The sequence below is a fragment of the Rattus rattus genome, chromosome 3, assembly GCF_011064425.1.
Source record: "Rattus rattus isolate New Zealand chromosome 3, Rrattus_CSIRO_v1, whole genome shotgun sequence".
Classification (NCBI taxonomy): domain Eukaryota; kingdom Metazoa; phylum Chordata; class Mammalia; order Rodentia; family Muridae; genus Rattus; species Rattus rattus.
The window spans coordinates 7,578,732-7,598,163 of record NC_046156.1 but is presented as its reverse complement, the minus strand read 5'-3'; the positions used below and the strand labels follow the sequence as shown (position 1 = coordinate 7,598,163).

Genomic DNA, 19,432 nt, shown 5'->3' with positions numbered 1-19,432 from the left:
GCATCACCAAACAGAATACAAGAGATGGAAGAGAGAATCTCAGGCAGAAGATACCATAGAAAGCATAGACACAAACATCAAAGAAAATGCAAAGTGCAAACGCCCTAACCCAAAACATCCAGGGAACCAGGATGCAATGAGAAGATCAAACCTAAGGATAATAGGGAATAGAAGAGAATGAAGATTCCTAACCTAAAGGGGTCAGTAAACATCTCAACAAAATTATAGAGGAAAATTTCTAACCTAAAGAAAGAGATGTCTAGTCATACAAGAAGGATTGAAGGAGCTGAAGGGTTAAAACTCAATAAGAACAACAATATCAATTCAACCTAAGCTCCCTAGGGACTAAACTAATTATCCAAAGAATACCCATGGCTCCAATTTTCATATGTAGCAGAGGATGGCCTTGTTGGGTATCAATGGGGAGGATTTGCCCTTGGTCCTGCCAAGGCTTAATGCCCCAATGTAGGAGAATGTTAGGGCAGGATGCGGAAGGGTGGTGGTTGGGTAAAACAATTCATAGAAGCAGGAGGACGGGGTGGGGTGGGGGGACAGAGATTTTGACCAGAAATCAGGAAAGGTATAACATTTGAAATGTAAATTTAAAAATATCCAATAAAAAAGGAAAAAAAAAGAAAGTGGTGTGTGTGTGTGTGTTTAAAAACTCTATGAAGGTTAAAAAGATGGCTCAGTTGTTAAGAGTACTTCTTGCTATTTATTCCACAGGACCTAAGTTAGAATCCTAAGACCCACACTGGGAGTTTCTGAACCATCTGATAACTCCATTTTGAGGGGTCCAATGCCCTGTCCTGGACTCTTCTGGTACCAAATGGCACACAGACAAAAACACAGACAACGTGAACCAACCAGCCTATGCAGTCTGTGAATAATTTTGTTGTTCCAATTACTATGAATATTGCAATTCCAAAATAAATGATTCAGGGGTGTACCAGTCCAGGGACTTTAGTTGTTTAAAAAAAAAAACAGAAAACTACAGGGTAGACCTGAGAGTTAAGGACTTTTATGAGCAAGTCACTGGAGGTGGAATTGTTACAGAAGCATTTGAGAAAAAAGAGTTCTTTCCTCCCAGGGAAATAACTGACATGGTTTGTTTTTGTTTTTTGTTTTTTCTCTTTATAAAACAAGGATCTTTTGTAAAACTTGATATGGTGGTGAATGTGGCTTGCCTGGTGAGGCACTGATTTATAAAAAGAATCACACTTTGAATGTGTGTTTATTTCTGGTTGTTTCTCAATATTATAGCACCATAGCATTTGTGTGTATGGAGGTCAGACAACTGTGAATGAATCTCTCATTACTGTGTGTATGTTTATATGCATGTTTACAGGCATGTAAAACCATGGTGTATGGAGGTCAGGACAACTGTGGATGATTCTCTCATTTACTGTGTGTATAAGCTTACATACATACATGTTTACAGGCATGTAAACACAGTGTAAAGTGGAGGTACGAGGACAACTGTGTGAATGAGTGCCCCTCATTACTGTATGTTACATACATGTTTTAAGGCATGTAAAATCTATGGTGTGTATGTGGAGGTCAGAGGACAACTGTGGTGGATGAGTCACATTACTGTGTGTATGTTATATTACATGTTTACAGGCATGTAAACCATGGTGTGTATATGGAGGTGGGAGGACAACTGTGTGGATGAGTCTCTCATTACTGTATGTTTTACATGTTTACAGGCATGTAAACCATGGTGTATGTGGAGGTCGAGGGACAATGTGTGAATGAGTCTCTATTTCAGCACAGGTTCCAGGAACTGAACTCAGAAGACCGGGGGTTTATATAATGAAGCAAACTTGGCCTGAAAGAAATAAAATTCCCAAGCAAAAGAAGAATGTTCCTGGGAATAGCCAAGAAAGGCAAATCGCATCATTTTCCTTTTTATGCAAAATAAGCGCGGCCACAAAATGAAAAAAACTAGAAAGGAGGATTGACGAGCAACGGCCTGACTGCTGAGCACTTGACGCAGGGCTGCTCATGCCCCCTGCCCCAGTCTCACTTGCTGCACTACAGTGCTTATCTCCACCTTGAGGGACGCCTTTGACCAGACCTTCCCAATCCCAGCACCACAGTATGGAGTTCAGGTCACTGGTGTTAGGGACTTGAGACCCCAGCTAAGATGTGGTTAAATCATGAGCATCAGAACAGAAGGCAAAGGCTTACAGGAAGCTTCAGACCTAGTCCTTACTGTATATTTGAAGCTAGAATATTTGTTAACATTCTAAACATAAATCATAGGAACTAAACTTAAGCTTACTTCACAAAATGAAAACTATTGTACCATTTTTCTAACAAAAAAACTTTTCTTTAAAAATTTGTCCCTTTTTTTTGAATTGATATTTTCTTTTTACGATATCAAATGTTATCCCCTTTCCCGATTTCCCCTCTAGAGTCCCCCTATCCCTTCCCCTTCTCCCGGCCTATGAGAATGTTCCCCCACCCATCCACTCCCTCCCATCTCCCTGCCCTGGCATTCCACACAGGGCATTTAGCCTTCACAGGCTAAGGGCATCTCCTCCCCATCGATGCCTGACAAGGTCATCCCTGCTACATATGTGGCTGGAGCTGGGTCCCTCCATGTATACTTTTTTAGTTAATGGTTTAGTCTGTGGAGCTCTAGGTTTTTTTAAGCTATTGTAATAAATATTTTTCATTTAGAGTTCATAGGTGAACATTCTGAGGTTAATATACTATAATTTTCAATTAAAATATAAACTGATAACCAAGATTAAACCCTGTATACACTGTGAACTGATCACCAGTCTTTCTGAAGGTCCGCAGCCCTGGGAAAGTCCTCATACTTCTTTCTTGAGATTACTCAGATATGTCCGCAGCCTGTCCCGGCTCCAACTGAGAGTTTCGAGCAACCTGGACAAGCCTTTGTAGCCAGATGGTACAGCTCTCTGCCTATCCATCTCAGGGGAACTCCTTCGGGTTTTAATTATCAAAATATGAGATTAAAAAATAAATGCATATTTAATTTATATTTTTGTATTATTTTATCTCATTTCATAGAAATAGGAACTCAAGGTCTCACACATGCTTTAAAACATGCTATCTTGGAGAATTAAATTTCTCATGTACATATACCTTTATGAAGGACTTGAATCCTTGCAATTGACATTTGAAGAAGAAACTTTTCCTAAATCAATCAAATTCAGAAATGAAATACCAAAAAGTAAAGAGAAACTCAGCAGAGAGAGGAGTTCTGCAAACACATTTTGTTTTAGAGGTGGATGGGCAGTGGGCTTGCTAGCAGGGACAGCTGCAATGTCACTCCGGGGATAAGATGAGCCCCAGAAAGCCACTCCACAAAAGACATGCAGCGGTAGCTAACAGAAAATATTGCCTGAGGAGCAAAAATGTACCAAAACAAACATAAATGAGAGCTATAATTATGACTGATTCTTAACAAACCATATTAAGAATTTCTAAAATTATTACTTAAAATATATCTATTGTGACTTAAATGTTGGACAGAAAGTAAGGGTTTTTTTCAACTTCTAATCTATACAACTCACTGAAGTAGGTAACCAACAATTTCTACCTTAATAACTGAAAACTTAGTAAGTTTCCCAGTACTTCTTAAAGTCCTAGGCAGACACCTCTCTGTAAAATACACTTCCCTCTTCCAACACAGTAAAGTGAGTAAACTTCAGTGCAGCAGAATACAGTCATGTCTGGTCATCCATTGGTGCCCTTAATTAATTACTCTTCTTTATATAAAGCTGGGGTGTGCTCTAGGCACTGAAGCTTGTGTCTGCGTGTTTCTACCACAATCGTGCTAATGCTAACGGAGCTCCAGCAGCGACACTCTCGCAGTGCCTGTGAGTACTGTGTGGCCTGCCGTGAGCCCTGACTGTGGTTATGGGAGGTCTGTAAGAGGAGCCGGGCGCGCAGTGCAGAGAAGGCAAGCCCACTGCCAGCACAGACCAGGAAAGCTCACAGGAGACAAGAGAACGAACCAGTCTGACTGACTGCAGTGCCAAACTGAGAATTCTGGGTAGAGAAACAGTCAAAGCAGGGGGTAGAGACCTGAAACACAACCAGGAGATGACACATCAGTAATGGAAGCAAATGACATGAACCATTGAGGTAGGATAAGGGCATACAAAACAAAAGAAGACCCTAAAGCAAACTAAAACCTAGAAACCCCAGGCACTTAAAACTGCATGCTCTGATAATTGTAGAAGACCTTAAAGGCTCAACTTCAACTTGTTAATGTGTCTGACAGCTCCTGATTAGGGCGGTGGGATTTATGCACTGAGAGACAATGTGGAAAGTGTACAGGGTGGATAGGAAAGACAGTAAAAGTCTAATGAAAACGCGGTTTGTGAGGAAGGGGCCACAAACAGCTGTAATGGAGGGCATTTGACGGAAGACAAGAGCTTTTTTCCAACAGATGAAAATTTGATTTTTTATTTAAAAACTGATGATATATTGAAGGGTGGCTGGCAAGATGCCCCAGAATGTAAAGGTGCTTATCACCAGACTTGATGACCTTAGCTCAATCTTTGGGAACACATGATAAAGAGAAGCAATTCCTGTTTCTGTCCCTACCCTGCCCAACAGCATGTGAAAGTTTAAATGATCATTAAAAACATTTTTAAAAGATGTTATAAGAAATGTGGGGAGGAATGGATGCAGGGTTAGTGGAACTAGCAAATGGAAGTTGGGGAAAAGACTATGAACAGTGCAGACTGCACACAGAAGGGGGCTGAGGCAAACACCTTCCAAACCAAATACACTGGGCACGTGAAGAAAAGGAAGGGCGGGTGCTGGAGAGATGGCTCAGCGGTTAAGAGTAACCACTGCTCTTCCAGAGGTCCTGAGTTCAATTCCCAGCAACCCATGGTGGCTCACAACCATCTGTAAAGAGACCTGATGCCTCTTCTGGGTGTATCTGAAGACAGCCACAGTGTACCTACATATATAAACGAATAAATCTTTTAAAAAAAAAAAAAGAAAAGAAAGAAAAGGAAGGGGTTCTTTTGTGGAGAGGACAAGGTCCCAAAGCCCCACAGGATCAAAACTTTCTGGGGAATAAATCTACTAGGCACCAGGTAAGAGCTGGGAAAAGACAGTACAGGGTCTAGGGGATGGGGATTGGGATATGGGGATGATGGGGATGGGGATGGGGATGGTGTAAGTACAGAGAATAGGTGGTTTCATTAGTTACAGCTTAGGAGAAAGTTAGTCTGTAAGTGAGTCATGGGAGAAGTTAATATTTCTCCAGGAAGAGTACTGTCTGAGCAGCAGTTCTCAAACCTGTGGCCATGATCTCAATGGAGGTTGAAAACCCTTTCACAGGAGTTACATATCGATATCCCATATCGACACTTAAAATTATGATTTACAACAGTATAACAGTATCAAAATTACAGTTATGAAGTAGCAATGAAAATAATTTTCTGGTTGGGGAGTCACACAACATGAGGAAATGTATTAAAGGGTTGGTGTTAGACGACGCTGACACAGCAGAAGGAAGAGATGTGTGAGAAGGTTGGAGAAGATTTTTGAAAAGCACTAAGCATATGAGAGACGGAGAGTCAAGTGAAGAAACATGGAGGCAAAAAAGGAAGACAGGCAGCTAAGAAAGTGGATCGAGGGGAGGAAGGAGTAAAAGTTACTTTGACAATATCTGAAACAAGGTTTCTAAAAAGATGGCATTGGGGAAAACGCAGAGAGTCCAACTCGGCAGGCAAGATGATGGGAGACAGAAACACTGCAGGGTTAGGCATCCAAAAGAACTCAAGATGATCAAGTAGTTCTTTAAGCGCAAATCAGAAATTATTTACAGACACAGGGTCATCAAACACTCAAAACATGGAGATGCTCTTTGACAAAGTCACCTAAGCCAGGCTGAGCAAGGGAACAGGATGAGTATGCAAATTGTTGAACATAGAGATTCAAGTGGGAACACTAGGCTCAAGATGAGTACTCTCAACACCATTAGGGAGACTAAAGGGAAGAGAGTTGGTTGGTAACACGGGATACATAGCGGGGATACAGAACATGGGGTATGAACATGACATGTAACATGGAATATATAACATGGGATACAGAATATGGATATAGACCATGGGATGGAAATGGACATGAAGAATAGGCAACGAAGGGTCTTCGTGAATGAGAATAATGCCCAAAGGGCTGATATGTAATTCAAAAGACGATTCGCAAGTAAAGTCACAGATACAGTTCAGAAACCAAAGGAAAAAAGCACACTGAAAAAAAAAATGATAAAACAAAACCAATCAAAACAAACAAAAACTAAAAATAAACCAAAAAACAGCACAACAAAAAGAATGAAATGGACAAGTAACTATTCATGAAGAAACTTCCACACTACAGCAGCTCCACATACCTTGGGTTAATTTCCTGGATTTTTTCAAACACTATGAAACAAAAAGAAAAAGGATCTGATTTCCAGGTTGGACATGTGACTTCACTTGGACCCACTGTTTCTTAGCAAGTCACTTAACTTCTATGAACTAAAAAAAGCTGAAAGCAGAATGATCCTCCCTACAATTTACTATTTAGACATAGGACCATTTATTCATAAAGAAAACAGGTTTAAGCGCATAATGGAAAGAAGAGCTTTGAAAGGTAAAAAGATTGAATGTTGCAGTTCATGCTTTTAAATGCACATTTCAAACAGATTTGCTCTCCCAAAATAAAAGAAGCGGTAATTATTCAGGAGCAGAACTCTGTCTGTTAAAACAACAGGAAGTTGAGATGGAATGAATGGAATGATTAATAATAATAAAAAAGAACCAACTTCATCTTTTAAAGAAGAGATTTTCTTAACTAAAATTGACTTTTATCTTAAATTTTTGATTATGAATATATTTAGATGCAAAAAGCCATAATAGTACATATTGAAATATTGTATGTACTTTCCATTGTAACGCTATCCACCAAAAAACAAAAACAAAACATGACAAAGCAAAAAATCCATGAGTTAAATCCCTAGAAAGCAGCCAGCCTCTGTTCTTGAGGTGGCTGACACTCCCTGCCTGCAGCTCCTCCTCCTTCCCTTCCCGGTGCTGCCCTGGCTTCTGCAAGCTTTACCCACCCTTGACTGCATGCACACCAGGGCAAGGGCCTGAGTGGCTGTGTCTAGCTGCATGAAGTTCTTACAGTAAGCTGTGTCACAGCAAGCAAATGCAGACTTTAAGGTCTTATTTACAAAGTTTGGGAGGTGTTTATTTTTACCGAGATTTGCCTTGTAATTTGTGGGTTAGGATCTCTCTGGCATCCAAGACAATTGATGGCGTTGAAGTGAGGAGGCCTCTGCAGCTTTTTAATCCCAAAATTACAGAAAATGGACATTAAATCATTGCTGTGTAGTCTTGGCTGTGTGTTCTTCAATCCAGCAGACAGTTCAGTGAGCATGAAGTCCCTCCATGATACCTTTATACAAACGCCAAGTGCCAACTCCCTCCTCGGCAGGCGCTGCCCTTCCACAGGCTTCCTAAGGATGCCAACAGTTTACCTTCCTGCAGGGTCAGAAGGCAGAAGCAGCACCACATGTTCACCCAAATGACTGATTTCTGTGCTTAAAAATAGGGCTGACACTTGATAACTACTGAATTCTGATGACTCCATATCCAGGACAGATTATTCCATCTCACCCAATTCCCAGTTGAATGGAGAGTGAGAAGGCTTACTAACTATGTGATTCAGGAAACTGCCCAGTTCATTTCCTACTTTTAAATAGTAAAGCAGGTTTCATTTTTCTCATAAGAGCTCATATCCATAGATAAAAGTGATTTTGAAGACTTCAAAATGCGGAAAGTTGAAAATTTCCAGAACATGAGAATCTGCATGTTACACAGTTATTTACATAGAAAGTAGTTGACAAGAATTTAAGAATGTCATGGTTTGAAACACACACACACACACACACACACACACACACACACACACACAGAGAGAGAGAGAGAGAGAGAGAGAGAGAGAGAGAGATAGTTTGTATATGCTGGGTCCATGGAGTAGCAATATTAGCAGGTATAGCTCTGTTGGAGTGGGTGCCACTGTGCATGGGTCTTAAGACCTTCATCCTAGCTGCCTGGAAGCCAGTGTTCTAGGGCAGCTCAGATGCAGATGTAGAACCCCAGCTCCTCCTGCACCATGCCTGCCTGGATGCTGCCATGCTCCTGCCTTGATGATAATGGACTGAACCTCTGAACCTGTAAACCAGCCCCAAATGAATGTTGGCCTTGTAAGAGTTGACTTGGTCATGGTGTCTGTTCACAGCAGTAAAAACCCCAAACCCAACACAACACACACACACACACACACACACACACACACACACACACACACACACACACACACACACACACACACACACACACACATCCTGAACGTGTTTGTAGACCAGGATTGCAGACTCAGAGATCCACCTGACACTGCCTCCCAAGTGATTAGATTAAAAGCATGCACCACCACCACCCAACTAATGTATTCCATTTTAAGATTTTTTAGATTTAACTATAAAATACCCTGAGAATAAAGTGACTATGGAAAAATGAGTGTATGGGAAGTAATGATATGTAAAATTATACAATTTATAAATGTATCTGTTGCACTGAGGCTGGAAAGACAGCTCAGTGATTAGAGCCCTCACTGCTCTTTCTAGAGCACTGATGTTCAACTGACATTACTGACGGACGGCTCACCACCATCTGTAACTCCAGTTTAGAGGATCCCACGCGATTCTGGTCTCCCTTGAGCACCACACAACACAGGGGTACATATACATACATGCAGGCAAAAACCCATACACATAAAATAAACAACCTTTTTTAAAAAAAAAACTTAAACTTTCTACAAGCCAAGGCTCCTAGGGCTTTATGCTGTTCTAATGCTACAGTTCAGTTGTAATGTATCAGTTCAGAAGACATAAATGACAAGCAAAGAACATAAACTCATATATATTATGAATTGGCAAAGAAACTAGGCTGTTAGAAAGCATATAAACACAGAGAAGGATGGGGACAGGCAAACAAAGGGGAAAGAGGTCTGCCTTAAGAGACGTGCATTGTCTTGATGTCTACATTTAAATTCTACATGCAGTACCATAGTTTTTTTTTTCTTCGTGAGTCCTGAAAGTTTGTAGGCATACAAAATTGCGCCTTTATTTTTGAGGTATTCTTACATGCTGAACTTCAAAATGCATGTTTTCTACATTAAGATACAGGGTGTCTATATGGCACAGTCTCCAGGAAATGGGTAGTGAAGAGGTAAATGCCTAGAAACATAATAAACAATGAGTATGAGTACTTTTAAATTATCTGTAAAAAACCTATTTCAACTATTTTTAAACATAACAATTAGCTTAACCTTCCAACAAGTTTGGCAAAGGCAGGAGTAAAAACCATCATCTCAGAGATGACATGTTCAGGCCATGGGTTTTCAAGTTTATATCCAATGAAAGGTCAACTTTGTTTGCACGCACAACATATGTGAAAGAGACTGCCAGGCATGGAGGAGCACACCTTTTAATCCCAGCACTCAGGAAGCAGAGGCAGGCAGATCTCTGTGACTTTGAGGCTACTCTGGTCTACAAAGAGAGTCCAGGACAACCAGGCTACAGAGAGAAACTCTCTCTCAAACAAAGAAACAAACAAAAAAATGTCATGAGAAAAGACTAAATTCCAAAGTAAAGAGATAAAGTTGAGCAGAGAAAGCGATTTCGAAAGGTGGCTACCTCTTAGGGAGGCGCCACAGCTCTGCCACAGCCTTACAGCACTTTCCTCAACACTGCGCCCTTCACACTGCGCTCTCCTCCTAGAAGGACCAGCAGAACATGGAGTTAATGCAATTTATTAGGTATTTAAATTCTCAAGGCTTTTATTTTATGTTTGTTTTTTTTTTCTTGTTTTCTTTTTGTGCCAGAAATTAAATTCAAGGAGAAATTCCCTGAGCACTTGAGGGGCAAAGGCAGATAGAGCTCTGCGAGTTCAAGGCCAGCCCAGTCTACAGAGCAAGTTCCAGCGAGGACTGCACAGAAAAACCCTTCCTCAACAGCCCCTCCCCCCGAAAAAGAGCTATTACACTTAAGAAATAATAGAGGATTGGTTGAAATTTAAATGTCATAAATCCCAGCATCTGAAATGCTAAACCAAGAAAACTGCTGAGTTTGGGACCAGTTTGCAATTCACAGAGAATATAGGCCATCTAGTAAGGGTGTATAACAAGATTCTGTCTCAAAAGAAAGAAAATTAAATATTTGGCTGGCAAATGTCTCAACCAAAGATAACAGCAAAAAAGCATAAAGATTTGACAATATTACATAGAAATTCCCCAACTGTGACTAGTAGTTTGATACAGCGGGTGTGTCCTGGATAGTTAACTGGTCACAGCTGACCAGTGTGGCAAACTCCAGGGAGATGGAGAGTAAGAAAGAACAAAGCTGAAGACATTTTGAATAAAATTTCCATTTTGAATAGGGGTCAAAGTTTAAGTTCCCAAGACCTTTCCTAGTAACTGACATGCTGGTTATTGAGAGAGAGAGGATGTACATGGGTAACTGACATGCTGGTTGGTGAGTTGAGACATGAGTGCTAGACAAGATATCGCCATAGTGGAATAATCCAACCAATGGAGCAGCATAACTGAACCACAAGACGCTGCTCCTAAGGACGCCTCTCTCCTAACTGCTGGGATAGTCGGCACATCTGCTCCCGCAGCATTCTGGCTCAGGGTCGCAGCTCAGCCCCTGAGTCTGCTCTGCAGCCCTGATTGATCAGTAGCAGCCTGAATACATCTTTTGGATCTGCTTAAATACTCACTAAGATGAACGCTTGAAAGACACAGTCCGCCCCGAGTCTGTGCTGTTGTCCCTGACTGAAATGCCTCTTGTCATTTCCTGGGTTTTGTTAGGACTTCTGACCCCAACAGAGGGCCCTTAAGAGGAGTGGTTTAGTGGGGAGATCACTGGACACAGCTTTGGAAGGAGTTATCTGGTCTTGGTGGAGGAAACTTATGGGAGTTGCTGACATAAAAGATTGGCCTTCAAACTGCTGAGCAGTGAATGACTGACAACAGTGTGCTTAGAAGGACACGTGCATCAAGGGCTGCAGATGCAGCTTTGTGATAGGGAGAGCACTGGCTTCCCAAGAGCCAGGCCATGACTTAGGGTCCTTTTCAGCATGCACACATGCACACAAGACCTTTATAAGCCCTATTAGGTTAATTCAGTAAAAAGTAACCTCGACTGCCCCTAGAGCCCTTGAGGCTTGGCTGCTGTGTCACGTGGACGCCAGCAGGGGCAGAGAGGAGAGATCTGTCTGTGCTCAGTGTGCTGACCCCACGGCATCTGAATGATTAACATTCACTGAAAAAGTGAGCCTGCGCCTGGTGCCACAGATCCCATGAGGGAGTGAGTCTGAGACAGATGACCTCCCCATGGGGCCATGCAGGTGACCCAGGTAAGGAGCAAGCCTTAGATGACCACTCAGTCTGGTGCTGTGCAGGCCTGAGGTCTGGCCATAGCGGAGATGACCTTCCTGGTGTCAGAATGCATGGGTAGGGCCTAACACTCCTGAGACTACACCTAAGGCAACCTCAGACCCTGAGCAAGCCCCGGGCACCACTCAGAGGAGCAGGTGAGTGGTGGAGAAATGAACGAGAAGGAGAAGCAGAAGGAAGTGGGCGCAGAGAAAAGAGACAGAGGAGACTCGAGGGTCGTGAGGAGCAGCCTGATGTGAGTGGCCGGTGATGCCTCCTCAGACCATGGTGGGGTGGTCCTGGCCTGTGTGGCAACAGAGGGTCACATCTGGGTCTGTGACCCTGCAGCAGCAAGGATCTGTTACCACCAAAGGACAGATAGCCAGGTCTAAGCCGCTGCCTGTGGACATGTTGATGTGTGATATAAGGTCTTGTTCATGTGAGAAATTCTGGCTGACATTTGAAATTACATAAAATATGTGTATTAACACTACTTTTATTAAATATATGAGATAGTTTTTCACCCTCTATAATGAACTATTGTGGACTCTTGTTTAAGGTTAAAAAAACTCCTTAAAGATGCTTTAAGGTATTTTTTAATTATGAAAATGTGCTTTTACATTTCTCATATCTAAATATATTTTAAATAGTCATCTATGAAATAATTTTCCAAATTAGCTCAATAACAAAGCAAAAATAACTTTTACAAGATTCATGAGAACCTGTTTTCTTTAAAGGATGCTGTTTCCTCTGGGTATTTTGTTCTATGATGCCTCAGAGATTGTTACATGTGTAACGTGCTGTCTTCAAATTGTCAGATTCTGTAATATGTAACATCTTCATATTTTGTTATTCGATTTGATTAAATTAAAGCCAACTGACTTTTGCACTATCTGTAGGTCTCAATTTACTCATTGATTTCTTGTATACACAACAGTAATTATTTCTACTTTCACCAGAAATCAAACAAAATCCCTGTAGTATGCCTTTTTACCCAAAATTGTTTAAAGAGCTATTTTGGTGTTGACACAATCATCATGTTGCATACATGAAACAGGCCATTTAGGATGAACAGGGCATACCTTTTGTGCTTCAGCAGATGCTCACAGACAGCATAAGAAATCCCAATCCTTCTTCTGTATTAGTGCCTCTGCCAAGCTCATCAATCAGTATGAGTGACTTGTCGTTAGCATTGTGAAGAATATATGCTATCTGGAAGACATAATTTTAATACTATTCATTAAACCCAAGCAATGCTGTTCTCTTAAAAAACAGGGAAATTGGTCCCTTTATAAATATGTCTGAAATTTATTTTAATAGAGAAATCCTGCTGAGCAGAAAATAACATATTGCTTCTCTTTCTGGCAATCTCATAACTAATAATTCCATTTGAATACTCCATATATAAAAACAGACATCTACATATGTATGAGACAACAAAACAGTATTATCTACAACATGAAGAAGCACATCAGTGAACATTAAATGCTTAAATAAGACACAAAGATGGTCGTTCTCTTCTCCACAAATTACCAATCACCGTTATACAATGTTGAAAACCAATTCAAAATATATTTACTTGAAAACATACTTATATTTGCTAAAGACAGAACAAGATATTAAAAAACATATTTGTTTAACAAATTTAAATCCCTGGCCAACAAACAACAAGACTTAAATTGATAGAAATTCTTTCCCTCTGGAGAATATCATCCTCTTTCTCAAATACAGACTTCCACTCAATTGCATTATAACAGACTAGCTTTTTGTGCAAGCAGGCTCTATTTAAAAGATATGCTTCCTAGGAGACAGAAGCACTCAGCTACACTGCCAGCACTTAGAAAGACAGAGGCAGGTGGATCTCTGTGAGTTCGTGCCCAGCCTGGGAGGGCTAGAGATAGTGATATCCTTTCTCAAAAATAAATAAATAAAAGACAAACCTTCATGTATCTAAACTATTGATAGAATCCTCACAGGCATTCTATACATGCTAAGTAAAAATAATGTGTTTCTTTTTTAAAACCTCACCTTCTATGACACATCAGAAAAGAAACCTAAGCTCACAGTGATGCATGAATCCTTCCGAGCACAGACGTTATAAGTGCTCTGCCTTGGGCACAGGTAGGGTTTACTCAGATCAGAAAGGGAAGGGTATACATGTTTGTGGGGAGCAAGCATTCTCATTCCCCTTGTTTGTATGGGCAAAGACAATGACTTTTAAAGCTAACGGACAATTGATTCTATGTGAAAACACCACTGCCTTCTGAAAAGCCTGTCAGATACCCCACCATGGCCGCCCAGAGCTGTGTTTTCTGTGAAGCATCGGCTTCCATTTCGCCCAGGACTCACTAGGAAGCTGTGTCTGACTGCCCTCTGGCTCTCAGGAACTGAAGCGCACCAGTAACTCTGGATGCTCGGACACTTGATGTGCTTCTAAAGAAAGGGAATATTGCTTAGTTACCTCTTTCATTTCTTTCATAAATGTTGAAGAGTTTGTTTCAATATCATCATCAGTGCTGATTCTCGTAAAGATCTGCGCAGCAATCCTGAAGGAGGCGTACTGTGCTGGGACGAAGGAGCCTGTGAAAGAGAAGCAGCACTTCCAATAGACAGGAAGGTACCACAGCACCGCGCCCCTCACAGAGTGCTGGACGTGGAGTCAGAGTACGGCCCTGGCTCTCTGCTCACTGTACAAGCTGGGACTTAAACCCTTTCGCATAGAGAAGACGAGTGCCTCTGGTACCTGCCTTACAAGTCACGCAGAAACCCAAAGATTGTGGTGCTTGATGTGATGCTCAGCCACATCAAAAGAAAGCAGCCACTTTAACCTTCATAAAGGATTAGTTATTAGCTAACCGATAAATCATGTTCAAGAGAGAAACAAACGAAATCTGAAAGAAACATGTGAGGGCCAGGCTGATGAAAAATCACTGTAAAACACAAATAGTTGTGTCTGTGCAACCATGCAGAAATGTGTCCAAAGCAGGACAGTAAAAACCAAAAGAAAGATGAGTTATATTCCATGAGTCTATTCTTATGCTATTGAGCTATCTACTCTCCATTTGAAAGCAGAAGATCTGAGTGTTAACCCATTTTTCTACATAATGTGACATGAAAGTCATTCTAACATCATAAGACAAAACAAACAATGTAGAATGGGAAACATCTCTCACAGAGCCCTGTGTAGATAAAGGTGATGTAATGGGAGGGAAATGCAAGTGAAATTAGTCCTGGATCTAGGGCAAAAGAAGGATGGGGACAGGGCCTGGCTGAGGAAGAAAGGCCCACTGGAGGAGGTCATGTAGCCTGGTAGCCAGATTAAACTTCCTCTCCCTTAATAAGGTCCCATCCAGCAGCACTGCCTGTGGTCTCTTAGCTCTGGGGAAGTCCTTCCTGCCTTGCTCCCCTCTCAGGATCCACCAGTTATGATCACAGGTGGTCACGCTGCTACTGGTGGGGAGGCAGAGCTTGGACGGCAACTAAGAGCAGTGTAACTTGTCTAAGATTGCAGGGTCTCCAGGCTACTCATATATATGCCTTCAAGCTTCAGTTTACTTTGCACTCAGGTCTGACAATACACACACACACACACACAGACAGACAGACAGACAGACAGACAGACAGACAGACAGACAGACACACACACACACACACACACACACACACACACACACACACACACCAGAATTTAAGATGAAAGTGATAAAAAGTAAACTAAGTGCCTCAGACAGTTGAACACCTAGCACAGGAAGAGGAGGTCACTCTGGGATACATAAGAGAACCAGATCAGGGCTACTGAGTGAAAAGCATGCGAAGCCAGGTTTCAATTTAGTGCAGTGATCCCCCCCAATCCTCTCATTCCCCCCTTCCTCTCTTTTCTTTAAGACAGGATCTCTTACAGCCCAAGTGGGTTTCAACTACATATGTGAGCTTGGCTTCTGATCCCCTGCTTCTCCACCTCCCTAGTACTGCTGGGATACGGGTGTGAGCTGCCATGACTGGCCTCCTATAATTCACAATCAGTTCTCAGAAAAATTAGCTGTAAGACTTATGTTAGATCTCAACATGAAGACATATGTAACAGTGCTGGAGCATTGGTAGGCATTTACCCACATGTACATGCATACACACAAACACACATTATACATACTTATATACATAAGGAGAAAGTCTCTATGCCCAATGTTGTAATGTTTAGAAAATGTCATGTGGTCACTAAAAATAGTTTATCCTACTCACGATTTGGTGTCTTGGGTATTTTTCTATTGCTATGAAAACAGCATGACCAAGGCAACTTATAGAAGAAAATGTGTACAGAGGCTTACAGTTCCATAGGGTGAGTCCATGACCATCATGGTGGGGGGCATGGCAGCAGGCAGGCATGGCACTAGAAGAGAAGCTGAGACCTTGGACTTATCCTCCGGTTGGAGAGAGAGAGAACTACCTGGGAATGGCTTGGCTTTTAAAACCTCAAAGTCCACTCCCAGTGAGACACCTCCCCCCAGCAAAGTCACAGCTCCTAATCCAGCAGCAGCTCCATAACTGGAGTCTACACATTCAGAGATGTGAGCCCAGGACCAGAGAGCAGGCTCCGCTGTTAGAGGCTGGGCTCCCAGCCCATGTGAGCTATGGGATCGTTCTTGTTCAAACCTCACAACTGGCAATCATACAGTGAAGTGCAGCTTACCGATCTGGGCCATGATCTGACAAAGAGCAATCTGCTTTAAGAACGTGGACTTTCCACTCATATTTGGTCCAGTGATGATCAGAACGTTACTCCCTTCTGTGATATATGTATTGTTTGCAACAGGTTTCTCTGCAGATATTTTTTCAAGAATGGGATGCCATCCTTGTTTGATGGCTAAAGTGTCAGTAAATTCTGGTCGAACTGAAAAAAGAAGGGGGGTTTTAAAGCTGAATACACACACACACACACACACACACACACACACACATATTGTGGTATATACATGGGGGCTGGCCTAAGTAATTTTTTTTTTAAAGATTTATTTAGTATGTATACAGCAGTCTCCTGCATGTATGCCTGAAGCCCAGAAGAGGGCACCAGATCCCATACTGTAGCTGTCTTCAGACACAACAGATCTGATTACAGATGGTTGTGAGCCACTATGTGGTTGCTGGGAATTGAACTCAGGACCTCTGGAAGAGCAACCAGTGCTCTTAACCGCTGAGCCATCTTTCCAGCAGCCTGGCCTTAGTAACTTTATGAGCCTAATTTGGGACAGTAAGTTACTACTTTATCCCCAGTATACTCTTGAATCTCCCTTAATTGTAATGGGTATAACTCATTATTTTTAATTATTTCCAGAGAATGTAGTTCCTTTTCACTGTCCTGGTTTCCAAAACAACTTATGAAACATCTGTAAAAATTAAAATGAACCATATGGCCATTGGCAATGTCTTCAAAATAACCACTGACTCCTCTACATAGAATGTTTACCTAGGAGGCCTAAACATTGCTTCCCATCTAACCATTTAGTGTTGAAAGCAGAGTGTAGCTAAAAAGTGGAGCCAAACAAAAGTAATATTCTGTCCTACACCCTTGAAAATATGTCTAAAAACCTATTTTGGAAATGGAGAAACCCAAGTACAAAGGACCTGTTAGGTGACAGAGGGATCTCTCTGAGAAATGGACTGCATGGGTAAGCTTCAAACTCATCACAGACTGAGTTGGTACAGAAAAAACCAAAGGGATCTTAAAAACTACTACATTTGGGAATTTAGATATATTTCTCAAATTAAATAGTAGGTTACTTAATAATTAACAAAACAATTATTAGAACAGCAAATCCTGGGCGGGGACATGTCCAGTTGATAGAGTGCTTGCTAAAGTCCATGCCAGACTGCTTACAGTGGGCATGCCAGTGCATGCGTGAGGTGGGCGGTCTGAAGGTAGGGCCATCCTCACTCTCTAACTCGTGTTCAACAGTCTGCAATACTTGAGATCCCAAGGTAAAGTTCTGATCCCAAAGAAAATGTGAAAGAATAAAATATTCCATCCTAAGACAGCAGTGAGAAAAGTTAGTATCTATTATTTATTGTTTGCTAGTATCATTTGGCATTATTAAAATTTATGTTTAGAAGTATAAAAAAATTTTGTAAGGTACTTCCCACAAAAACAAATCAATGTAATGGTACTGGAGAGATGGTTCAGTGGTGAAGTGAACTTGTTACTTTGCAGAAGACCTGGGTTCAGTTCCCAGCACCCACATAGCAGCTCACAACCACCCATAACTTCAGGTGACCAGATCCTCTCTTCTTGCCTCCAAGTGCACTGCATGCATAGGGTGCACAGACATATATTTATGCACACACATACATACATACATATATATATATGTATGTATATATCAAAAATAATCTTTAGAAAACAACCAATCAATGTAACAAATCAGAAATGTTGTTGCTAAATTAATCACAAATGTTAATTTTAACATTATCATACCTGCAGTTACTCAACCATAATTAGCACACACTAGGTCTAGGTGTTTGCATGATAATTACTGGTGAGTTTCATAAGAAGTTTCAGGGGCTAACTCTACTGGAATGGTGATCTGACATTGGAAAATGGCTATACATTTGCAGAAAGGCCTTTATACAGACTTGGGGTGTGAAATGTAGCACAGATCTTAGTGCACTCGTGCCCCAGAGCTGAGAGATGTGCACCATGCAGATTTGCTTCTGTTAGTAGTCAGTATACCGCTACTAATGAGTATCCAGGTTATAACTTTTGAATCATGGCCACTTCAGCAGTCTTTCTTACTTGGGAAATCTTTAAAAATTACTGTAGCTTTGTTCTTTTTGACTTGCCAAGTTTTAAATGAATATTATTTGAATTTAACTTCAAATTTCTGTAGATTATTTTTATTGTAATTATGTGTTTGTGTGCTTGTGCTTGGGTATGTGCATGTGAATGCAGCACCCTAGGCAGCCAGGTGTCTGTCCATGGGGAAGAGTTACAAGCAGTGGTGGGTGCTGGGAATCAAACTCAGGTGCTGGAACAACAGAGTGCATTCCCAGTCATGGGACCATCTATCCAGCCCCTGAGACTTTTTAAAATGGTGATTCCACTATCTCCATTGTGTGTCATAGGCAAGAAACTATCTTAAGTAAAAAGAGCAAACTATGCACAACTGTTCTATAAAGTTGAACAAAATACAAACTTCAGTATGCCACATGCTTTTCTTGTCAAGGCAGTGACTCACCGTAGTCAGAGAGAGTGCAGGCATGAGCAAACGACAGCAGCATGTCCAGCATTGACACTGTGTCCGAGAGCTTGTACAAGCAATGGATGTGCTCGTAGATCTCACTGAGCAGCTTGCACACTATCCTGAAACACAGAGCGGACAAGGAGATGAGCAGGCTTTAATTGCTTAAGAACAACAGCATTCACAGTTGTGCACTACAAGAAAGTCTATTGTTTGGTTGGCTCATTTTAGATAAAATATACGTGTCTCAGTTCACCATCACATCTATCAGATAAAAAATAATCCATCGTCTTCTATATTCATTGTTGAAATGATGGCCTCATTAAATATAAACAAAACAGACATTTTCAAATAAATAATGTGCTTTAGAAAATATAAAATATTTTACATAGATATAATCCAGTGCTCATTATACATACATCTTATCTGCTAGTAATCTTTCTCACACACAAAAACATAAACACATATATAAACATACAGACAGAGACACACAAAACACACACACACAAAGACACAGGGGGAAAGGGACGAGGAAGAGATAGAAACTCAGACAAACAAAGAGTCACATACACAAATACAAACATATACACAGGTGCACCCCATGTTTAAATCATGTCATTGTTTAGATTTTTATGAGCAAGGTTATGATGTAATACACTCCAGGGATTATTCCCCTTCCAAGGATGCACCCAGAATTTGTATTAATAGTATCTGAG

General features: G+C 41.2%; 2 pseudogenes; one reads left to right on the top strand and one right to left on the bottom strand.

Moving 5' to 3' along the window:
• Nucleotides 1-2,825: 2,825 nt before the first annotated feature.
• LOC116895213 overlaps nucleotides 2,826-19,432 on the bottom strand; it is a 51,105-nt pseudogene continuing 34,498 nt past the window's right edge.
• On the top strand, nucleotides 11,254-11,376 carry LOC116897596 (annotated as a pseudogene).